Source organism: Capsicum annuum, chromosome 8, assembly GCF_002878395.1.
Source record: "Capsicum annuum cultivar UCD-10X-F1 chromosome 8, UCD10Xv1.1, whole genome shotgun sequence".
NCBI lineage: Eukaryota > Viridiplantae > Streptophyta > Magnoliopsida > Solanales > Solanaceae > Capsicum > Capsicum annuum.
In genome coordinates, this window is record NC_061118.1 from 96993768 (window position 1) to 97016517 (window position 22750).

The window sequence follows — 22750 nt, forward strand, 5'->3', positions numbered from 1 at the left end:
AGAATAAAGTCAAGTTTCAGTGGTCAGATCCTTGCTAGAAGAGTTTTTAGGAGTTGAAGACTAGACTCACCTTAGCTCCGATCTTAGCTCTCCCAGATGGTTCAGATGGTTTTATAATGTATTGTGATGCATTCGGAGTAGGTTTGGGTTGTGTCCTCATGCAGCATGGTAAGGTCGTAGCCTACACCTTCATACATCTTAAATCCCATGAGAGGAATTATCCTACTCATGATCTTGAGTTAGCAGTCGTAGTCTTTGCCTTGAAGATTTGGAGGCATTATCTCTATGAAGTTCATGTAGATTTCTTCACAGATCATAAAAGTCTTCAGTATGTCTTTTCTCAGAAAGATCCTAATGTTTGTCAGGGAAGGTGGTTAGAGCTCTTGAAAAATTATGACATGAGTGTCCTTTATCATCCGAGCAAGGCCAACATAGTGGCCGATGCTCTCAGTAGACTATCTATGGGTTATGTTTCTTATGTTGAGGATAGTAATAAAAAGTTAGCTCAGGAAGTCTATCAGCTTGCTTGACTAGGTGTTTGCTTAGTCGATACAGATGAGGGTGATATATAGGTTCAGAGTAGTTCAGAATCATCTCTAGTTTCCGAGGTAAAAGAAAAACAAGATAGAGATCCCAGCCTTGTCAAGTCGAATGAGTTAGTTCAGGATCAGATAATAGAGGTTTTCTCTTGGGAGGAGATAGTGTTCTTCGTCGTCATGGTCGTCTCTGTGTTCCAGGTATAGATGACTTAAGGTAGCGAATTCTTGCTGAAGCATATGGTGTGCACTACTCTATTCATCAAGGGGCCACAAAGATATACCATGATTTGTGGGAAATCTATTGGTGGAGCGGGATGAAAAGAGATATTGCAGAGTTTGTGGCTAAGTACTCTACATATCAACATGTTAAGATAGAGCATCAGAAGCCTAGTGGGTCCATACAGGAGTTCAGTATTTCTACTTGGAAGTGGAAAGTTGTGAATGTAGACTTCGTGATAGTTTTGCCTCGAACTCGTCATCAGCATAATTCAGTCTGGGTCATTGTAGATAGAATGACCAAATAGGCTCATTTCCTTTTAGTTTATACCTCTTATTCAGCTGAGGATTATGCCAAACTCTACATCAAGGAGTTCGTTAGATTGCATAGTGTTCCGTTGTCCATTATCTCAGACAGAGGTACCCAGTTCACCTCTCATTTTCGGAAAGCATTCCAAAAGGGTCTTGGTACCCAAGTTTATCTCAGTACAACCTTTCATCCTCAGAAAGATGGGATGTGCTAAGGGCGTGTGCAATTGATTTCAAGGAAAGTTGGGATGACCACTTGCCTTTGATTGAATTTGCATACAAAAACAACTATCATTCCAATATTAAAATGGCTCCATTCAAAACTCTCTACGGTAGGTGATGTAGATCTCCAATTGGTTGGTTCAAAGTTAGTGAGGCCTCAGTCATAGGTCCTGACTTGGTATTAGACGCCTTAGAAAAAGTTTAGTTGATCAGAGAAAGACTTTAAGCTGCTCAGAGCCGACAGAAGTCTTATGTAGTTGTTCGTGGAAAAGATCTCAAGTTCGAGATTGGTGACTTTGTCTATCTAAAGATCTCTCCCATGAAGGAAGTGAAGCAGTTTAGCAATAAAGGGAAACTCAGTCCCTGATATGTCGATCCCTTTAAGGTTTTCAGTCGATTTGGCAAGGTAGCTTATGAGCTCAAACTGCCTTCAGATCTAGCCTCAGTTCCTCCAGTCTTTCATGTCTCTTTTCTCAAGAAGTGCATACGTGACCCATCAGTTGTAGTTCTTATTCAGAGCATTGATGTTCAGAATACTCTCTCTTATGAAGAGATTCCAGTCGAAATCTTAGACTATCATACTCGTAGATTGAGGAACAAAGAAGTCCCTCTAGTTAAGGTTCTTTGGTGAAAGCTGTCCGTTGGGGAAGCTACTTAGGAAGCAGAGGCAGACATGCATACCAAGTATCCCCACCTCTTCTTCGCCAACTCAGATCAAGCTTAAGGTAACAGTTCTCCTTAAGCTTACTCAGTTTCATGTTTGGTGTTCATCACAAACTTGGTATGCAACTTCATGCTTATGTTCCCATTAGAAACTTGGTATCAAGTACCATTGCATATTTAGTCATACACGCATGTATCAATTCAGTTATGTAATTATGCATCAGACATGCATTCTCATTGTGAGAAAGTTCTTCAGAACACTCAATCATGCAATCATGAATCAATTACACATGTATCAGATATGCATATTTAGTATTATATGTTCAACTTGTTAGTCATGTCAGTCATGAGATCATATTCTAGTTATTCATGTTCAGCATGTACATCAGTTGTCTTTTCTCCCTTCTTAGCCAGCCTCATTCGAGGATAAATGTTATCAAGGGGGATATGTTGTAATACCCCATACTTTTCCTAGATAATTTAATCTCAAGAATATCTAGTATTAGCTTCTAAATTGAATGATGGTTATTCCATGATGAATTTTAAAGATTTTCACTGTTTGTTATGTGGGAAATTCAATAAGCTTTTCATCGATATAAGATTCGCCCAAATCTGATAACCGGATCAGAAGTTACGACTATTTCAAGTTCCCATCATAAAACAACGCCATATTAGTCAGTGGCGCACTGCGCCACAAGAGGAAATGTAATTTTTCCAATTCCAGTAGTGGTCCGCGACTATGGCACATCGCGCCAAGGCCTAAATTCAAAATTGTCCTTTTCCAGTGTCTTAGCGCGATTTCCTCTGCGTCGCGCCAAAGTTCCAGGTCACAAAAGAAGGGGCAACGCGATGGCTCTGCATTGAGCCATCCCTCAGTTTTCCAATTGTCAAATTCCAGTGACATGACGTGATAGCGCCGTGTCGTGTCAGGGGTTAAGTTTGGGAAAAATTTACTGAAATTAAATGATGTATCCATGGTTAAAAGGGTCAACTTCCCTCCCCTATTTAAGCCCCTTAACACATGATTCAGCCACTTTTCACCTAAAGGGTTTTCATAGAAGATCCAATTCCAAGAAAGTTTCTCCGTCAATCTTCACAAAATCATGAAATAAGATATGCGTAGTGTTCATTCATGGACTCCTTTCGTCCATGAATCCCAAGAATATCTTTTCTAAGTTTAAGTTTATGGATTTCTATATGAATTTCATGTTGGATTTGGTTTGTGTATGTTGAGAATGATCAATTGAATTCAAATCCATGTTGGGTGATCAATTTTATGTGGAATTTATTTGTATAGATGTATATTCACGTGAACCTGTGAATAAACCCTAAGATGATAAAATTAGAGATGAATCATGATGATTAATTATTGTACAATGATGTTTACATGTACTATGCCTACCGTGTGTTTGATTAAATGCCTAGATGAAGGAACAATGCCAAACTAGTATGATATCATGAAATCCCCATGTATGTACAAGTTATGCCTATCACATATTTTGGTGAAATGCTTCTATAAATGTATTATGGATTATGATGTTAGTCATATGTTCAAGTAAGTTATGCTTGGTCAGTTTCCTTCCATCAAGTCCTGGGGGTACTCGTACCCAAAATATTAGCTGTGTGCTTAGATCCATGTCATGTTTTCACGATAATCTCAGTCAAGCTATAATCCTTAGACTTCAGACAGTCCTATGACTCAGGAAATCTCTATGATCTCATAAACTCAGTTAGTTGTCAGATATCAGTAGTATTTTATCAGTCAACTGAATTCAATAATTTAGCCCATGCTCAGTTCAGTTAAATCATGTTCAGTGTCTATTCAGATAGGAGTAGAAATTAGCACCGAGTGAACCCAAGGATGGGAACACACACTATCATATGAGGGTGTAATTCTTAAAAGTTCCTTGCGTTCTAGAACTATGTAGCCAGCATAGGTTGAGATATCAACACTGTCTGTTAAGGGTTGATGAGGTGGATAAGCACTGTCGGATAAGGGACCTACCGTTCTCGTAAAGGGGACACTATTAGATGAAGGTCACCCGTAGCTTGTCCTTACCAGTGGCACGGTATTGACACCCTTCCAATTGGGGTTACAGATTGGACTCCAACTCAGCTATAATGGAGTATCAGGGGCATGTCGGTTAGATAACTACTTTTCACAGTTTCATGTTATAGAATCAGGACTGCCAGATACAGTCAATCAGTCTCAGTAATTAGATAGTTCTTTAGATTTTAGGATTGTCAGATACAGTCAACTCAGATGCAGTGTGAAACTCAGATAGTTCCATCAGATTCAGGACTGTCAGATACAGTCACTCATGTTATTAGTTATATTCAGATTCAGTAATCATGTTATCACAATATTAGTGTCAGTTGTTATGTCTCATTTATTTATTATCATGCTCATGATAGTTAGTCACTTATTATTATTGTTCATGCATATGAACCCCATGCATTCAGCCTACCTCACATGCATACCAGTACATTTAAAGTAATGATGTATTTGCGCTATGGTGTCTTTTACCTTAGGTTCAGAGACACGAGCTTCAGAGCAACAGTAGATTCCAGATATCCGCACACAAAGTTTGAAGCGAGTCCTATCTTTCGAGGACATAATTATTTTCCTATTATCTCATTAATCAGTTTATTAGTTGGAGTTAGTTGGGGACATGTCCCATCAACTCCTTACTCAGATAATTTAGTCAGTTAGAGGCTTTCTAGGCTATCATATTTCAGACTTCAGTATGTTCAGTTTTGTTTTGGGTATTCTATTACCCCACATAGATGTTATATCATTCAGATCATGTTCAGTATTGAACCTTATGGCCTTTGAGTTCATGTTTTCGCCTTATAAAGTATTTTATCCAGTATATAGGTACTGATATCAGTCATGGGTTAGTTTGTGGTCCTTCAGGGTCATGAGCACCATGTAGTGTTTCAGGTACCATATTTAGGGCATTACATATACACATCAATGCAACACATCAAGATAGCGTCGATCCACTGGAAATTGCATCCAAAAACTTTTCTAAGGTTATATTTCCCATATTTTAATGTATCTTTTCTTACCCCTTACCTTTTTCTCACCATGTATCACCTATTTACTTACTCAAAGGTCAATGTTCACCTTATTCTCATCTTTTCTATCTCTACCAAGTTTCTTGTTTCTGCACATCAACCAAAAACAACAAAATCATGTAAGCAAAATATGGGTTGCCTACAACCAAACGCCTTATTTTCGATCAAGAAATGACTCATATTTTTGTACTATTATTTTTTTATCCATAACAACTAAAAATTAAACTACCTATTACATTATATTTGTGGCTTGCCTTCCACACAATGCTCTATTTTACGTCGTGGTACGACATAGCTCAGTCTCACTCCTTATGAAAAGTGATGGACACATTGTGCTTGTCTCCATGATCATCCCAGTAATGCTTCACACGTTGTCCATTCTCTAGGACCTTCTCAGTCTTCTCTTTGTTCCACAATTCAATCGCTCCATGAGGTGTCATTTGTACTACTTCAAACGGTCCAGACTACTTAGACCGCAATTTGCCCGAAAACAACTTTAATCTCGAATTAAATAGCAAAACTAGTTGTTTGAGTTCAAACACTCTATCTTGAATCTATCTATCGTGCCATATCTTGGTTTTCTCCTTACAAACCTTTGCATTTTCATAAGTATTGAGGCAAATTTCACCTAATTCATTGAGCTGCAATAATCTTTTTTCTCCCGCGGCTTTTATTTCAAGATTCAACTTTTTAACAGCCCAATAAGCTTGATGCTCAAGCTCAACAGGTAAATGACATGCTTTCCCATAAACCAAATGATATGGAGAAGTACCAATAGGCGTCTTATACGCTGTTCGATATGCCCATAATGCATCATCTAACTTCTCGGCCTAATTCTTTTGTTGCCCATAAACCGCCTTCTATAGTATTTGCTTAATCTCCCGGTTGGAGACCTCAACTTGTCCACTCGTTTGTTGATGATACGCAGTTTCCACCTTATGCCTAACACTATATTTAGCTAAAAAATTCTTTAACCAAGTGTTAATAAAGTGCATACCTCTATCACTGATTATAGCTCTTGGAGTGCCAAATCTGGAAAATATGTACTTCTTCACGAACTTCAACACTACTCTTGTATCATTAGTAGGACATGCTGCAGCTTCCACCCATTTGGAGACATAATCAACCGCCACAAGGATGTATAAATTTCCATTGAAAGGTGGGAATAGTTCCATGAAATAAATCCCCCAAACATCAAGTACTTCGACTTCTAGAATATTATTGAGGGGCATCTCATGACGTTTCGATATGGTACCCAACCTTTGAAATTGATCATAATTTTTCACGAAAGCAATTGCATCCCTGAAGAACGTAGGCCAAAAAAAATCAGATTACAGTACTTCCACCCCATGATGGCCACCATAAGGGGCTGAATGACACTTTTGTAGTACTTGTGCAAATTTAGCTTCTGGAACACATCTTCGTATAATACCATCTGGACCCTACTTGAAAAGATAAGGTACATCTCAAATAAAAGCACGAGAATCATAAAACAGTTTTTTCTTCTGTTGAATTGTACTTTCAGGAAGATAAAAGCTACTCGCCAACAAATTTACAATGTCCGCATACCAAAGAACTTAACACTCCTTTATAGACAATAATTTTTCATCTGAAAACTCTTCCCAAATGTAGAGAGAGTCATCAACAACATAGTCATGAGTTTCTAACCTTGACCAATGGTCTGCAACCTGATTTTCTTCTCCTTTACGATCACAAACCTCTAAGTCAAACTCTTGCAATTGCAAAATCCACCGTATCAATCTAGGCTTTGCATCCTTTTTATTGAAGAGATATTTGATGGCCTCATGGTCAGTGTGAACAATAACCTTTGTGCCCACCAAATACATTATAAATTTATCAAATGCATACACCACCGCCAACATCTCCTTTTTAGTGACTGTATAGTTATTTTAGGCATCGTTCAAGACTTTACTAGTATAGTAAATAGAGCAAAATACCTTATATTTACTTTTCCCCAAAACAGCTCCAACCACGTCACTAGAATCTCACATCAATTCAAATGGTAACTCCCAATCTGGAGAGATCAGAATAGGAGCTTCAATCAGCTTCTTTTTTAAATTCTCAAATGCTTCTTGACAATCTACCCCAAAATTAAACTTGGCATTTTTTCTAAAAGTTTGCACATCGGGCTTGCAATCTTTGAGAAATCCTAAATAAAACGCCTGTAGAAACCTGCATGCCCCAAGAATCTTTGTACTCCTTTCACTATAACTGAGAGTAGCAACTTTTCAATCACTTCAATTTTTGCACAATCTACCTCAAGTCCTTTACATGGCACTTTGTGGCCAAGGAAAATTCCTTCCTTTACCAAAAAGTGGTACTTCTCCTAGTTCAGTACCAAATTTGTCTCTTCACATCGAGCTAGGACTCGATCTAAATTTTGTAAGTATTTATCAAAAAAATCATCGTACACAGAGAAATCATCCATGAATACCTCAAAAAATTCTTCCACCATGTCGTAGAAGATTGCCATCATACATCACTGAAACGTTGTAGGCGCATTACAGAGGCCGAAGGGCATACGTCTGAAGAAATAGGTACCTTATGGGCAAGTAAAAGTTGCCTTTTCTTGATCCTCGAGAGCAATGGTGATTTGATTATAGCCTGAGTAACCAACAAGAAAACAGTAATACTTCTACCCTGCCAACCTATCTAACATCTGATCAATGAAAGGAATAGGATAGTTATCCTTCCTTGTAGCTTCATTTAGCATCTGGTAATCGATACAAATTCTACATCCATTCACCATACAAGTGGGAATTAGCTTATTTTCTTCATTAGTAACCACGATTATCCTACCTTTCTTTGGGACACAATGTATTGGGCTCACCCACTTGCTGTCTTAAATTGGATAAATAATCCCATTATTGAGCCATTTAATGACCTCTTTCCACACCACGTCTTTCATCGCTGGATTTAACCTGCATTGTTGCTGCACTCTTGGCTTAAAACCTTCCTCCATATGTATTTTGTGCATGCAAAAAGTTAGATTTATTCCTGTAATGTTAGACATTTGCCACCCGATCTCCTTCTTCCTCTTTTTTAACACTGTTATTTCTTGATGTACGTATATATCAGATAATCCTATAGATAAAATAAAAGGCAAGGTATCATTATCACTAAGGTAAACATATTTCAATTAAGGAGGAAGGACCTTAAGCTCTAATTTTGAGCTTTATCAAATGACGCATGGGGGGATGGACCAATTGGTCTATTCAATGGCTCAAAAGGATATTTTATTGTTTTAATGAGCGCCAAATTCATGACTTGGACTAACGCCAATGCTTCCATATCTCTATACAGATCACGACCTACCAAAGCTTACTCTAAAGGATCAGTTGACAATAGCAGCCTCTAATCAGACTTGAGACCAATAATAAATATAATTGACAACTCCTCATATATAAATGGCAATTTTAGTTCTCTATACATATCAAAAACCTCCACTTTAAATTGCACTCTCATTTTAATTTTTCCTGCTGCTACATTAATTAATGATTGTCATGTTGCTAAGAAAGGTCATCCCAAAATAAATGGAACAACAAGATCAGCTTCGAAGTCAAGAATTACAAAATCCACCAGAAAGATTAAGGATCCCACTTGCACCAAAACATCTTTGATAATACCATCAGGCCTAGCAAGGGACCTATCTGCCAACTACAAAACAATAGTAGTGGATTTGGGACTCCTAAGATTCATCTTCCGGTACCACGATGTGGGCATAAGATTAATGCTAGCCTCTAAATCACACAATCCACAAGCACTAATGGTCTGTCCAATGGTAATATATAAAGTGAAAATACCTGGATCCTTTAGCTTCGTGGGCAATTTATTTTAAATCTTAGAGGTTCACTCCTTAGTAAGTGCAACTGTAGCATACTCGATCAACTGGTTCTTATTTTCAACTATATCCTTCAAGTATTTTGCATATTTTGACACACTCTACAGAATGTCAACAAGAGAAAGATTTACTTGAACCTTCTTTAGAAGATCTAAGAACTTCTTGTAACTCGCCCCCTCTTGATGCTTCCTTGCCCTTTAAAGAAAGGGTAAGGGGGGAGTCTTCTTCTCCAGATGAATTTCACTACTTGCCATTGTTTCCCTAACTTTTTTCCCTACATTGTCTTTAGAACTGTCATCAGTGACTGTTGGACTAACCTGCTCCTGAACTGTCTTCTTGGTTTTCAACCCACTCCTTGTTGAAACTGCATTCACCTGCTTAGAATTTGTCTCTGTATCGCTAGGTAATGCTCCTTGAGGTCTTGTATTCTGTTCTCCTACAATTTGACCTAGTTACAACTCTAGATTTCTACTAAGAAATTTTTGACTCTTCAACTCCGCTGTAAATTGTACCCGTTGAGTCTTTATTTCTACTGCAAACAGTGCTTGTTGAGCCATAAACTGCTTCATTAACTCCTTCATATTGTTAGATTGAGCAGTTACCTAATTATTTTGAGTTGGCTATTGATTTGGTTGCACTGGTCCCTTGAACTGGTTTATATTTTACGCCTGATTTCCACCCCATAAGAAATTAGGATGGTTTTTTTAATTGGGATTATACGTGTTATGAAAATTCTGCTGCCCTAGATGATTTACATTTCTGACGTAGTTGACAGAATTTGGATTATCCATACAAGCGTCTGTTATATGCTTACCACTTCCACAAACCTCACACTAAGAATTCGCTGTTTGAACTGCATTAGTTGTGGCTGCTATTTGTGTAACTCCCAACATTATGTTATTAAGCTGAGTAATCATATGATTTTGCATGGCTGCAATCTGTGCTTATAATGCTGTGAACTGGTCTACCTCTAATACCCCTACAACCTTCCTAGGGGTACTCCTTGAATCAGCATGCCAGTCAGGACTCCCTTGTGAAATCTAATTTTGCAATGTGTACATTTCTTCATACGTCTTCTCAAGAGCCTGTCCACCTACTGCTGAATCTAAGAGAATCTTCGTGTGTGGCTCCAGTCCCTCAATGAAAGTATGAACAAGAACATCATTGTACTGATGATGTTGAGGGAAATTTCTGAGTATACCCTTAAATCTCTCCTAAGCTTGGTAGAGATTCTCTCTTTTTTTCTGTCTGAAACTCAAGATCTCACTTCTCAAGTATGCAGTCTTCCCGGATGGATAGAGTCGAATAAGAAACTTCTGAGCTAGATCTTTCCATGAAGTAATACAGAGTGGTGGTTCAGCATGTAACCACATTTTTGCTTCCCCTATTAGAGAGAAAGGTAAGAGTTTCAATCTGACACAATCTGAACTCACCCCTTCACGAATGTAAGTATCATTTATTTCCAGGAAGGTCTGTATGTACTGCTGTAGATCTTTATGTTAAAGGCCATGGAATTGCCCCGCTGAATTCAACAATTGCACCATATTCTTCTTTAATTCAAATTGTACACTGGTTTGGGCTTGCGAATATTGTTCTTCAGATAATTCATGAGTGGGATTGCTACTTCATGAACAGGTTTAGCAGCTGGTTGAGTAGGAACAACTGGAATAACCGGAGGTGATACATTTTCAGCATTTGGATCGATTGACTCATTTCTTTGTTTAACCATTCTTTGATTTTGTTGAAAGATCTATTCTATTTCTGCAAAAGGCTCTACCAATTCTTTATCTCTCGCCAGTCCTTTATTACGCTAAACCTACAAAAATTCAGCCGCTAAGATCAAGTTGTTAACAGTTAAACTTAATATCAAAAACCAAAAATTTAGCAATTTACTAATTAGATTAGTCCCCGGCAACGACGCCAAACACTTGTTTCTACTCAGAAGCACACGCAAGTGCACGTGATCGTACAAGTAATATAGTGATTTAGACAATCAGATATCGTTTCCACGAGGACTAATCAACTAGAATTTTAACCAACTTTTAGTTTTAGACAATGAGTAGGAAGTGTTGTAGAGTATCAAGATGGTTTTGAAATTAAGAATAAAAATGTAAATTATTAACTAAGAGATAAAAGTTAATGACTAGTGCAAAGCAAGCAACGGTTGTAAACAGTAATGTTAAGTATTCCACGGTTGAGGCTTTCGAACAATCATACAAATCTCTATTCTTATAACAGTCTCATTGGTTATCAGATTGTTGGTTCGCAAGGTTGAGGCTATAATTTTTGGTCTCCCAACCTCAAATATTCTATCTATTGAATATTGTAGATACAACAATTCTTCTAGATTCATATAGTAATCTTCTTGTAACTGAACCAAACAAGGCTTCTAGGTATATACCTATCCTACATGCTAATTCAAACCCTTTATTTTATAAAAGGGTAAGAACCTTGCTTCTTAATTTCTTCGTTCTATCCCATGATTCTTCTCCTGGATTCACGTAGAAATAAAAATTTATTCTAATGGTGGCCACTCATCAAAATAGTAAGCTCAAGAAATTAAGAACAACCTAGATGATAATCCAAAAAGAAACTACTATAAAGAATATCAAAGAGTAATCATGTTCTTGGCCTCAACCCCAGAACAAGGGTGTTTAGCCACTCATGTTTGAGTTAAACATCAAAAATAAGTAATTAGTCATACCTAAAATTAATCTTGAGGTAAAGAAGTTTGAAAGAAATAATAAAAACCCTAAAAGAAAAAATTCTATGCTTTTCCGCTGCTGCTATGCTTGCCAAAAAGTGTTTAAAATTGTGCTCACGTGTTCCTTTTATACTTTAGAAAAATTTCACCATATCTAAAGCCTTGATGAAACTCGTCGCTAATCGCATCGATCCATCCAACACATCACATCAACATCGCATTGATGCACTGGAATTTGTCTTTAAAAATCTGACTAAGTCAAGTTCTTCAACACATGACGTGATGCGTCGACATCACGTCGTGTCACTGGAATTATCATCTCAAATTTGACTAAGTCTCAAAACTTATGAATCGGTGTGATGCATTGACTTAGCATCGATGTACCGGATGTTGCTCATTAAATTTTTGTCTAAGGAACACCTTTAACCAGTCGACGCAATGCATCGAGTTAGCGTTGCGGCACTAGAATTTTATTCTATTTCTTCCCTTTCTTCTCATAAATCCTCAACTCCTTTCTTTTATCCTTGCTCTCATGCATCTACATATGTTTTTGACTTTGATCAATATGGTCTTTCACAACTTTATGATATTTATCCAATTTTCTTCTAAATCCATGGGAAATTTATCCTATATCTCTAATCACATGGGTTAGCCATGAAATACAATTTAGCTCATAATTCAATATAATTAACACAATTTGTATTCTCAAAACAATTCCAAATATGGGTGAATAGTGGTATTTAGACATATATATACGCCCAAGATCAATAATGCAAGTCACGCCTTGTCCTTTGATAGACCTCTTGATGATGAGGAGTAACTCAATGACGTTGGACGTTCAAGTGTCATTTGTATCCCACCTACTCATAGGAACGGTGTTTTTTATATCACAAACGTAATGTTGCATATGCTCCAAATGAAGGGACTTTTTGAGGGGCAAGCTTATGAAGACCCCAACTTACATTTGAAGAATTTTATAGAGATGTGTTTACCATTTGATATTGAACACATAACCCAAGAGTCCATCCGTCTACGCCTCTTCCCATTCTCTCTAACGAGTGAGGTGGTACTATAACTTCATTCTCTTTCGGTCGGTTCAATTTATTCATGGGATGAACTCACCATGGCCTTCCTTGACTGGTATTTCCCACCTTCTAAAATGATCTAATTGTGGGATGAGATCATTAACTTTAGATAATTGAATAGTGAACCCTTGTACAAGGTATGGGATAAATTTAATGGAAAAGTCATGCAATGTCCTAACCATAAGGTCCCGGAGAAGTTGCTTCTCCAAATCTTCTATCGAGCCCTTAATTCGCTCAACAAAACCATGCTAGACAATGCAACGAGGGTTCTCTTGTGATATTGACTTATCATGTGGCTAAAATTTTTCTGGAGAAAGTTTTTGATAAAAATCAAGGGTGGCATACCTGAAATATTGAGGTACCAAAATGATATCCTACTACCTTCGTTGTTGATAAGGAACAAAGGAAGAAAGATGAGGAGAGATAGGAGAATATCACAAAAATAATGACTTAATTGGAGCTTTTAACGAAATATGTGATGGGTGTACCTACAAAATCAGTGAATGTCATGGAATTCAAGGCCTATTATAATGAAAAGGCCAAGAAGCTTGATAAGGAGATTCGGTATTTGACAAATTATTCGGTGGGTTCCCGCCCCGCCTATCAACGGCTAGGTAGGAATCAAGGTTAGACAAATCGTGATCGTGACCGTGAATGGAGGGATAGACACCATGATTATGATAGTTATGTGCCTTCTTAAGACTGGGCAAATAATAAAGAAGGTAGCCCCATCGACCCCAACAAATACAAAATCAAAGATGTCTTGGCAAGAATTTTGATAAAAGTGAAGGGGACGGACAAAATGGTCAATGAATTGAAAGGAGATTTTTTGCAACTCAACTAAGCGGTTGTATCCCATTCCACTTCTATCAAACAATTATAAATGCAAATCGGGCAAATCTCTACTCAATTGAATGCTAGACAAATGGGGGGTTTTCCTAGTGGCACTATTATGAATCAAAAAAATAAAGATCAAGTGTTGGCAATAGTCACTAGGAGTGGTAAGACCCTTGGCGGTCATTTGAAGGAAATAGAGGGAGAAAATATAGGTGATAAAGAGCCCAAGGTTGAGGTAATAAATATGAAGACAAAGCTAGCAGTTGAGTTAAAAGAAGGATCTTAAAATCTCATAAAGAAGGAGAAGAAAAAATCAATGGAAATTGATGAAGAGGTGGTTGAGAATGATAAGCCGCAAGGTGATGTATTTCCCACCATTAAAATCCCTCTTCCATTTCCCCAGAGGCTTAACAGAAAAGAAGGGAACGATAAGCTCAAGAAATTTATGGCTAAGCTTAGCAACCTATATATCAATATCACGTTACTCAAGGCTATCCAAGATTAAAGGTTATGCTAAGCTTATGAATAAATTGATGTCAAAGAAGAAACTTGTTGAAGGTGACACTATTGAAGTCACTCATGGTTTTAGCACTATCATGAGTAGCACAATAGCGTAAAAGAAGGAAGACCCTGAGGTCTTCACCATTCCATGCACAATCGGGACACATAAATTTTAAAAAGCTTTATATGATCTTGGTGCGAGTGTAAACCTCATGCTATTTGTAATACATAGGAAACTTGTCTTGAGTACCCCTATACCAACGTTTATGAAGATTTTGATGGCGTACCGGTCTATTAAGAAATCAGTTGGTATTTTGTTCGACATGCTGGTGAAAGTGGATAAATTCATTCTTCCAATGAATTTTATGGTGTTATATTATGAGATGGACCAAGAGGTACCAATTATCCTTGATCGATCTTTCTTGCTACCTATGGAGCCATTATCAATTTGTAGATTGGGGAAATGAGGCTTAGATTCATGATGGTGAAGTATCCTTTCGGGTATGCAACACGAAGAAATAACCCATGGAGCTTCAAGTAGCGTCCGTTATATATGTTGAAGATGATGAAGTGCATACAATGATAACTAAGGTGCTATGTGGGAGGCAACCCACAAATTCCATGAAAGTAGCTCGTATTCTTTCTTTTTCAATTGTGTAGAGTAGATTTTAAAATTTTGTAATTGATTAATACATGCATCTGTGACACTATGGATTGTTTTGAGTGAGTTTGTGCAGAGAAAAGTATGAATTGCACATATTGGAATGAACAAGGTAAAATAGAGGTGTAGAAATGCTCTTTGTTATCGCGATTGCGGACATCAAACATTAATCGCAGTCACCCGTATCACCGCGATTGTAGAATTTGGACCGCGGTCACAGTCAGAACAATTTTAAATGACCATCGGACTCCCATTCCCCTCACACTCCTTTCTCAAATTCTCTCTCAAATTGCACCCATTCTTGGACATATTTTAGGTATTCAAAAGCATTAGACCATCCCTCTTACATCATTCCCTCCAGTAAGTGTCTTGAATTTATGCTTTAATTGTTGAAAATAGGCGATAGAATGCATGTTATAAGGAAGGCCTAAATCTATAATTTTCATTGTTAAATCTGTGTTGAAATGAACTTATATGGTGGTTAACTGCTAGAATATGGTGTGGATATGCGTAGGGAAGTCTTGAGTACCCAAATTGTGCATGTGGTTGAGTAAAATAAAGGGTTCACACCAAGTACTGGATCAAATGCCCAAACGGGTCTTAGCTACCTTCTTTCACATTATAAGGGCATCATCGAGTACCTAGTAATCTTGTTCAATGATTTTATTATTAATTCTTGTTGTAGAATATGTTTCGGCTTAGAATTTGGATTTTTGGACATTGAAAATTTTGGATTAAAATCAGTCTAGATACTGCAATTGCGGTCGTTGAGACCACGATTGTGGCTCTATGGCTTGCGATTGATATATCTGAGGTTGAGTGTCGACCTAGGCCAAAAATACTGCACTTTAATTTTTTATCCAAACACCACCGAGTAAATATCCCATGAGCTTTAGCGGACAACATAGCTTAGTTGGTGCATGAAAATGTTGATGATAATGTTGTTGTGTTGTCTTTATGTTTTTTGATATTTCCCCATGGAAGAATACGACCAATTTTGCTTCTTGGCCCCCAAGTGCCACAATCTCTACTATGGTGATCTTCCGAGAATAAAGCTGCTCCTAGAGAGAGGAATATTCTTAGATAAAGTACCAAAAAATCTTTCATCATTTCATGATAGACTCATGGAAAATAGGTGGTGGTGCTTAGCCCCGAATCCTTACAAGGCAAACCAGGAATGAGTCCAAGAATTTTACGCTAACCTTAATGTATTATCTTTCTTAAACTCGTCTATTAGGATTATCAGGATCAAGGAAAGGAGGTGGAATTTAGGGTGGAGCAAATCAATGACATCTACGGGCTTCCAAATGTAAACATGGACCCGAGGTAAGGTAGGATGGCAATGGAGGAGTATGACTTAAAATTTCACTTGTTGTCTCATTATGATCCATAGTTTTTATCCTCTATGAGAGCTCAGATTAGAAAATTTGTTTCAAGATTGTCCCATGATTTGGTATTGGAATGCAAATCTTCTCTATTAAACAACGACATAGACATCTCCAAGTTGGTAATGTATTGCAACAGGTAGAGGGAGAAAAGAAGAAGTAGGTTGACATAAGTGAAAGGTAGAATAAGAAATTTTGATATTCGTATCTGGGTGGAGGTCAGCAACAGAGTGGTAGGGATGGTGGAAAATGGTCTAAGAATAAGTGAGGAAATTTTGGTTCCTACTCTATGCTAGTACCCTATATTAGAAGTCATCGGGTGATCATCGTCTTCAAAATGGTATTGGTACCAAGGCACAAGGTGCCTAATCTCAGGATAGTGAGGCCCAGTCAGCTCCATCTCATTTTTTTTTATAGATTTTATGGACAATTGTACTGTGGTTTTTGTGATGAGGAGAGAAATAAGTGTCTTAAGTCTGTCCACCCTGGCCACTTTCAGAGGAACTGTCCTTTAGGAAATGTTGCTACGGGGGCAAATAATGTCCCGATTGCTACTTTTTCTGCTGTCGCACCAAAGGGTGGTATTTCTAGCTTCGGTATTGGTTGGAACCGTCTGTACACTCTTGATACCCATTAGGATTCTAAGGCATCTCCAGATGTTGTAATGGTATGCTAAATCTTTTCTCTCGTAATGTGTATTGTCTTCTTGATCATGGGTCTACTCTTTCTTATGTAACCCCTTACGTGGATATTCATTTTGGTATTGGTCATGAGTGTATTTTGAATCTCTTTTTGTATACACCCTGGTTGGTGACTCTATTATGGCCTAGTAAGTCTATAGGGGTTGTGTGATATATATTTGTGGTAGGGAGACATTAGTAGATTTGATAGAGTTGGACATGCTTGACTTCGATGTTATTTTGGGGATTGATTGGTTGCACTCCTGGTATGCTTCCCTTGATTGCCGCACCTGAAGGGTCAGTTTCCATTTCTTGAATAAGTCGGTATTAAAGGGATGGTAGTTTCCTAGTGCCCAAGAGAAGGTTTATATCTTATCTTAGAGACTAAAAATTGATTTCCAAGAGGTGTATCTACCATTTAGTGCATGTTAAGGATTCTAGATCTGAAGGTCCTTCATTTCAATCTATCCCTGTGGTTTGTGAGTTCCCCGAGGTGCTTCTTGATGATCTTTTTGGTGTTCCTCCCGATAGGGAAATTGATTTTGGGTTTATTTTTTTCCAGACACTCATCCTATCTCTATATCTCCTTATAGAATGACTCTTTCTGAGTTGAAAGAACTCAAGGAGCAGTAGAAAAATTTTCTGGATAAGGGTTTTTATCCGCCCTAGGGTTTCTTCTTGGTGAGCTCTGGTTCTATTCATGCATAAGAAGGATAGGTCCTTTCGGATGCATAAAGATTACCACCAATTGAATAAGGTTACTATGAAGAATAAGTATCCGCTTTCTAGGATCGATGATATCTTTGATCAGCTTTAGGGTGCTAAGTTATTTTCTAAGATCGACCTTTGGTTGGGTTATCATTAGTTGAAGATTAGAGAGGTGGATATCCCTAAGGCTGCTTTTTGAACCATGTATGGTCATTTTGAGTTTTTTTGTGAGGTACTTAATACCCCGACAATATTTATAAATCTTATGAACTGGGTTTATTATCATTTCTTGGAGTTAGTTGTCATTGTGTTCATTATTGATATTTTGGTATATTTGAAGAGCAATACAGATCATGCCAATCTCCTCTAGTTCGTGTTCCAAACCCTTAAGGATCAACAATTGTATGCTAAATTCTCTAAGTGTGAGTTCTAGTAAAATATTGTGACTTATATTGGTCATGTTGTTTCTAGCGAAGGGATCACAGTGGAACCACAAAAATTTTTGGTTGTTAAGAAGTGGCCTAGACCCACGACTCCAATCAATATTCAGAGCTTCTTGGGTTTAGACAGTTATTATAGAAGGTTTGTGGAGAGATTCTCTTCTATTGTTACCCTATTGACTAAGTTGACTCAAAAAAAGGCTAAATTCTTGTAGTCGGGGGCTTGTGAGGGTAGTTTCGATAAGTTGAAGGATAAGTTAACTTCGGCTCCGATTTTGACCCTTCCCGAGGGAACGAATGGTTTGTGGTTTATTGTGATGCATCCCGTGTAGGATTAGGTTTTGTATTAATGCAACATGTCAAGGTTGTTGCATATACTTCTTGACATTTGAAAGTTTATGAGAAGAACTATCCAATGTATGATTTTGAGCTGTTGGCTTTGGTTTTTTCCCTAAAGATTGGGCTCCATTACTAGTATAGGGTTTATGTTGATATTTTCTCAGACTATAAGAGTTTACAATATGTGGTTACCTAGAAATAATTGAATCTCAAGCAAAAGAGAAGGTTTGTGTTGCTCCAGGATTACGACATGAGTCTCCATTATCATCCAGGTAAAGCTAACGTAGTTGCTGGAGCTCTTAGCAGGTTGTCCATGGAAAACTTGTCTCATATTGATGGGGAGAAGCAAGAATTGGAAAAATATATTCACCATTTCGCTAATCTTGGGGTTCGTCTCTTGGACTCCAAAGATGGCGGTATGATTGTTCAAAAAAGTGGCCAAGTCATCTCTAGGTGCTGAGGTGAAGGAGAATCATATTTTGGATGCTATTTTGATGCAGATCAAAGATGATGTGGGTCACCAGAAAGTGATATTTTTCTAGATTGGTGGGATGGTATTTTTAGGTACCAAGGTAAGTTATATGTTCTCGATATTGATGGGTTGCGAGAGAGGATATTGGATAATGCTCACAAGTCAAGGTATATTGTTCATTTTTGTTCTACAAAGATGTATCACGACTTGAAGGATATAGATTGGTGGAATAACATGACGAGGGATATGGATAATTTTATGGCCAAGTTTATGGTGTGTCAACAAGTAAAGGTTGAGCACTGGAGGCTAGGTAGTTTCTCGCAAGAGATTGTGTTATTCGTGTGGAAGTGAGAAATATTTTATATGGATTTTGTTACCGACCTTCCGCGGGCTCGTGGCCAGTTAGATTCTATTTGTGTAATCATGGATAGGATGACTAAGTTAGCTCACTTCTTACCGGTGAGGACTGATTTCTCTTTAGAGGATTATGCCAAGTTATTCATTGAGGAGATAGTTAAGCTACATGGTTCTCAGTTTTCATCATTTCTGACCGAGGTACTCAGTTCTCTTCTCATTTTTGGCATTTATTTCAAAGAGGTTTGGGGATTAAGATGAACCTTAACACTACTTTCCACCCTCAGACAGATGGACTGGGGGAGAAGACCATTCAGACTATGGAGGATATACTAAGTTCTTGTGTGATTGATTTTGGTGGTAGTTGGGTTAACCATTTTCTTCTTATAGAGTTTGCATACAATAATAGCTATCATTTGAGTATTTGGATGACTCCTTTTGAAGCATTGTATAGTAGGAGGTTTAGGTCTCCTATTGGGTGGTTTGAGGTTGGTGAAAAGAGATTGTTTGGTCCGAACTTTGTTCACCAATACTTGGAGAAGGCAAAAGTATTTTGAGATAGGCATAATACCACCCAAAGTCTCCAAAATTCCTATGCGAATGTAAGGTAAATATATTTGGAGTTTGATGTGGATGATTTGGTGTTTTTTAAGGTGTCTCCATGAAGGAAGTGATTCAATTTTGAAGGAATGGGAAGCTCAGTCCCTGTTATGTTTGCCCATATCATATTTTGAAGAAAGTTGGGAAGGTTACTTATGAGTTGGAGTTTCCTTCTAGTTTGAATTCTATTCATCTGTACATTCATGTGCCAATGATAAAGAAGTGCGTGGGTGATCCTTCCTTGGTCGTTCCATTGGAGAGTGTTGATGTTTTGGATTCCTTATCATACGAGAAAGTCTCGGTGGGGATTTGGATCGACAAGCCCGTCTGATGCGAACTAAGGATGTCGCTTCGGTGAAGTTTCTGTGGAGGAACTAAAAGCATGAAGAAGCTAATTGGGAAGTCGAAGAGGACATGAAGTCTAAATACCCATTCCTGTTTTCTGCTTTGGATAATCGTGCTTGAGGTTTGTGTACTCCTTAATATCTTTATTTTTTGTCTTTGGTAAAGGTAAGTGTGGATGTATTGGGAGTCAAATCATGCTAATAAATGCCTTGTCCTATAATTCGAGGACAAATGATCCTAAGGGGAGGAGAATGTAACACCCAGACTTTTGGTTCTTAGAAATTTCTAAAATTTTATCCTCACTGTCCTGATTATGACTTACCCTACGAGTAGTTGGCCTAAATCCTATCCTGACCAGTATGTGTGGCTAAGTCTTCTGCTCTGAGTATGAGTGGCTCACTACGAGTCGTGAGGACTCTTTACAGGTCGTTGTGTAAAATGGTAGGAGTCCAGTATATACCCAAATGGCTATTGTTTTGACTACGACTGGACCCAACGAGAAGTATTGTCCTATTCATGAGTTGTATTAGGTGAGTCATAAGGTTAATAATGTGTGTGTGACCTAGAAACTATCTTGTCTACGACTCATGACGACGAGTTGTAATGGATCCCTACGAGTCTTATAGTGACCCGTAGTCACTGACGACTAAATTTCAGCTTTAATTTAAGGGCACTTTGGACAATTCAATTCTTACCAAATTAAAATCCTACGTTCATAAAGAACTTAAAGGGGTTATTTCTCATTCATAACGTAATTAAACACTCTAAAACTCTCTCCAATTCTCTCAAGCAAGATACTTAGGGTTTCCAAGAAGTAGGTCATGCAAGGGCTCAAGGATTGAATTTTTCCCGTAAAACTTCGTATTTCAGGCATGTTAGTCTTCCCTAATTATAATTTTGTGAAACGCATGAATTTGTTACATGGTTCAATCAATTGGTTTTAAATGTGAGTTTCAACATGGTTGAGGGTTTTGACAAGGTTTCTTCTTGAACTATTTTCCCATGATTTATTATACATTTTTATGCTTTATTGATGGTTTTGAACTTATGGGGTGCATGGGAATGGTGAATGAAATAAGGGGTCATGGCTTTGCCAAATTGATGTTTTAAAAATTGGAATTGATTTTGAATAATGGTGTTTCCTCAACCTACTTGTGTAAATAGTTTTGAATTGTAAAAAATATCACTCGGGTTGATTTGCTCACCTCTGTTATTGTATTGCATAATTGGTAAACAAGTGAACTTGGATTTTAAAGGCCTTATTTCTATCATATTAATGAACAAAGGGGGTGAATCATTCCTCCAAGATTTTAATTTTAATGAACAAGGGGGGTGAGATGTTCCCCTGAGTTTTAATATGATTTTTATGGCATAGAGATAAGCTTGCAAGTGTTTGGGTATGATGATACCCATGGTTTTCCTTAATGGTTGGTTCATGAATTAATAAATGGGTTATGTGAAACTTGCTTTAAATTGGGCATAATGGGGGGTTTTGTAGTGAAACCGTGAAGGTGTGGGTCTTGGATGACTTATACTGGAAACTCGTGGTTGCCGACATGAGGTTTGGTCTTTGTGCACATATCACAGCTGATATGTATTTTGGGATGGATAGTTGCCTTGATAGCTTTACCCTTTCTTCAGATTTTCTCTGATTTATGCGACTTACATGCACTGGGACCCTTTCAGTAGGGGGAGCCAAACCCATATAGCCTGTGGGTACCTATTATGATAGTTGAGCTACATAGTCCGGGATAATGTTTTACGTCATGCTAAACCTTGCTCCCTATCGTGGCATATTATATATATATTTTCTGATGTGGTTCATATGATATTTGAAATTGTTTGACTTGACATTAGTTTGTCCCCTATCCCCGAGTTACATGCTAGTGTTCACCCTACTAACCGTCTCCGAACGCTGTATCCCCACGCGATGCAGGCACCGGAGATGCTGGTACTTTTTCTGTATAGATTTAGGTGGATCGACTTGGTTTGTCGGTTTATAGTAGTCAAGTGGTAAGCTTTCATTCTCCGAAAGACTTAGACATTTCATGAGTTCCTTTCATAGACTAGAATTGAGAGTTTACATTATCATTCTCATTATCAGAGTCGGGGACATGTCGTGACCAAGATTGGGTTTGGTTTTATTTACGTGGAGACTTTGTTGAATTACTGTGGACTTGTGTGGTGTTGGTTGGTTGTTTAGTGGTCGGTTGTCGGTTATCGATTACAGACATCTTTTATTCTTTTAGTTTATTTCATGCTATTATGTTTGGAATTCATCCATTGTTGGGAAATGTGTGGTATTTAGGTTAAGTTAAGGGGGTGGTCTCCGGTCCACGGTGGACTTGGGATACCCATCACGGACAGGCCTTGGTTCGAGTTGTGATAGCTACACACCCATAAAAGAGAGTCTACTTGACACGGATTTATGGACATTTAATTAACCATAAACCTAGGGCTCTGATACCAACTTTTCATGACCCAAACTAGGGCCTGAACGTAACGGGTAGTCAAGTCCGCTGAGGACCAGACACCACTCTCTTTGCCTAGCCAAACAGAATACAATACAGCTAGCAACAGATGAATTTTGAACATATAACAAGATAAGCTGAGTTTCAAACATATAACAAGATAGGCAACTCAAAAAGGAATTTAAGAATTCAACTCTCCAATCCACAGTTATCCACGAAGCCTATAAACATATCAAACTAATCTAAGTCAGAACATGCTCCCAACAATAGCAAAAA

The 22750-nt window shown here is 37.9% G+C and overlaps 1 non-coding gene across 1 annotated transcript; it reads left to right on the forward strand.

The window, feature by feature from the left end:
* Window positions 1–10062: 10062 nt before the first annotated feature.
* On the forward strand, window positions 10063–10169 carry LOC124886942. The gene has a single exon (XR_007044338.1). It is a non-coding gene; the product is annotated as a small nucleolar RNA R71 (small nucleolar RNA).
* Window positions 10170–22750: the final 12581 nt, after the last annotated feature.